General features: G+C 35.2%; 1 pseudogene; it reads right to left on the bottom strand.

Annotated features, from left to right (window-relative positions):
- Positions 1-1,331: 1,331 nt before the first annotated feature.
- LOC101574122 lies at positions 1,332-2,174 on the bottom strand (annotated as a pseudogene).
- Between the last annotated feature and the right edge of the window lie 376 nt (positions 2,175-2,550).

Here is a 2,550-nt window from a genome sequence, read left to right as displayed (position 1 = left end):
ACACACACACACACACACACTAAATAAATAAATGTAAAAAAAAAAGTTTCCAATGTATCCCACAAGTTTTGGTAAGTTGTATTTCCATTTTTGTTTGAGTGTAAATATTGTTTAATATTTTCTTCAATTTCATCTGTGACCCATTGATTGTTCATGAGGGTATTATTTAGTTTCCATGTGTTTATAGACTTTTTGTTGTTTTTTTTTTGTCAGTAATTTGCTGTTTCATCACATTATGGTCAGATAACATGTATGAGATAATTTCTATTCCTTTGAATTTATTAAAGCATGTTCTATTGTGCTAGCATATGGTCTATTTTGGAGAATATCCCATGTGCTGCTGAGAAAAATGTGGATTCTGATGCAGTTGGGTGAAACACACTGTGAAGGTCTACTAAATCCATTTCTTCACAAGTTTGGTTTAGTTCTGTTATTTCTTTGCTTATTGTTTGCATAGTTGATCTATCTCTTTGTGTCAATGAAGTGTTAAATTTTCCCAGTACACTTATGTTATTGTTCATTTGATTTTTCATGTCTGTTAATATTTGTCTTGTATAGTTGGTGCTCCTACATTGGATGCATATATATTTATAATTGAGAAATACTGGTTACTCAAAGTTATGAGGCCAAAGAACTGCTATACAGCTTGGGATGCACTAGATATACAAATTAGTCAAACAAGATTGAAATGAGCAGCTGGTCACCAAAGAAATACATTTTTTGTCTTGATATTTCCTGCTAATAGCAAAAAGACAACATCCTTACAATGACCTTAGACTTTTGAAAGTTTGCTAAAGAAAAATCTCACTATTTTCAAAAATACTAACCATTATATAAATACAATTTTTTTCATAGTTGAATTCTTCAGCTAGAATGTATTTTAAAAACTTCTTTTGGACTATTCCATTTAGCATTTCCAGTTTCCATTCTGCACCTCTGACAACGGGCTCAGATTTCTGCATCTTTCAAAATTTGTTACTGTGTTACTTACATACAAAAAAGTAATAGTGAGTAACTGCACCAAATTTCAAAAGCAACATAGTAATGAAAAATCCAATCACATGTAATACAAAAAGAGATAAAGTACAGCAGGGATTCCCTTCCCATCACATTAGTGATATATAATCTTGTTTTTCTTTTTCCATGCTTTTAAAGTAATATTGTAACTTTCATTTGCTTAACTTGTCAGGAGGATGAAAAAAATTTTTAGGTGGTCCACCTTAAATTAAAAAACTTAAATAGACTGAAGTACTTTTATTAATATACACATCAAATTACTGAGATGATGACTTCATATAATTTTCCCCTTCTAGATGGCACTGGTAGGTAAAAAGATGCAAAGATGTCTACAGACTTTAGATGTTTACTTGAAAAGATTCTTCAACAGCAGTTTGATACTGGGTTTCCTCATCTAGCTGAAGATTCACAAATTCTCCATAATCAAACTGATGTCTTTGATTTAGATAACTAATGAAATTTCTAGTAATCGAGCTAGGATCTCCCCAAGGAAGAGACACACAAATAGGACATGTCACAGGAACTACGTGAAATGGGTGGTTACTATTACAGTGATTCAGTAAGGGTTGTCTGGTAAAATTAGACTCTTGACACAAGGGACACTTAAAGGTAGGATGGCTAGAAGAACTTGTATTATCTTGGTAAGTATCTGCATTATCAGATGTGGATGTTTCACTCCTATTACTGTTCCCTACAGAATCTTGAGAAATCTGAAAGTTTGGAATGACAGAAGAAACACCATACTCATCCTAATAGTTCTTACAAGATTTGTAATGTCTCATGCGATAAAACTTAATGTTTTGTACAACATCTGCAGCGACCAGAAAATTTTCGCATGATGTTTTCAAGATCTAAGGCCAGATCTGGACATGCTCTTTCTCTTCTAGTCACATTTCCACGACCAAGGGACACCACCCATTTTCTCTCATTGCAGTCAGGAAACATTTTCTACAAAAACTCTCTATATGTGAAAGGAAAGTAGTCCATCTCTTAGTTTCCAAAGTCCCAACAGTTTCAGGGTCAGTATCGTAGTTCAGCAGTGCAGTACACGTGCTGACAGGTCGTGTTCCACACCGCGTCTTCAGCACCTCCTGACAGATGGGACAGTAGAAATCGTCTTCGGCGTAGGACGTGGCCACGGAGAGCTCTTCCGCCATGGCGAGAGGTGGGGAAAAAGGAGATGGCGCCGCCTAGGTGGTGGTGGCAGCTGGGCCCCCACTCTCTGCCTTGGGATCTTGATTATTATGTTTCTGGGTGAAGATTTATTTTGATTATGGCTAGCTGGAGTTCTATATGCCTCACTTAACTATTTGTCCGATTCTTTCCCCACTCTTGGGAAATTTTTTGTTACCACTTCTGCAAACAATTTTTTTATGTCATTTATCTGAACTCTAGCCATTTCATTGATACTTATTCATCTTATATTATTTTTCCTTGTACCATCTTGCCAGTGTTATATTGTGATTTCCTATTTTCTTCTTCTTCTTCTCCTTCTTCTTCTTCTTCTTCTTCTTCTTCTTCTTCTTCTTCTTC

Source organism: Octodon degus, unplaced genomic scaffold (genome assembly GCF_000260255.1).
Source record: "Octodon degus isolate 3935 unplaced genomic scaffold, OctDeg1.0 scaffold00341, whole genome shotgun sequence".
NCBI lineage: Eukaryota > Metazoa > Chordata > Mammalia > Rodentia > Octodontidae > Octodon > Octodon degus.
The sequence above is the reverse complement of the archived record's forward strand: the minus strand, read 5'-3'. Positions and strand labels throughout refer to the sequence as shown.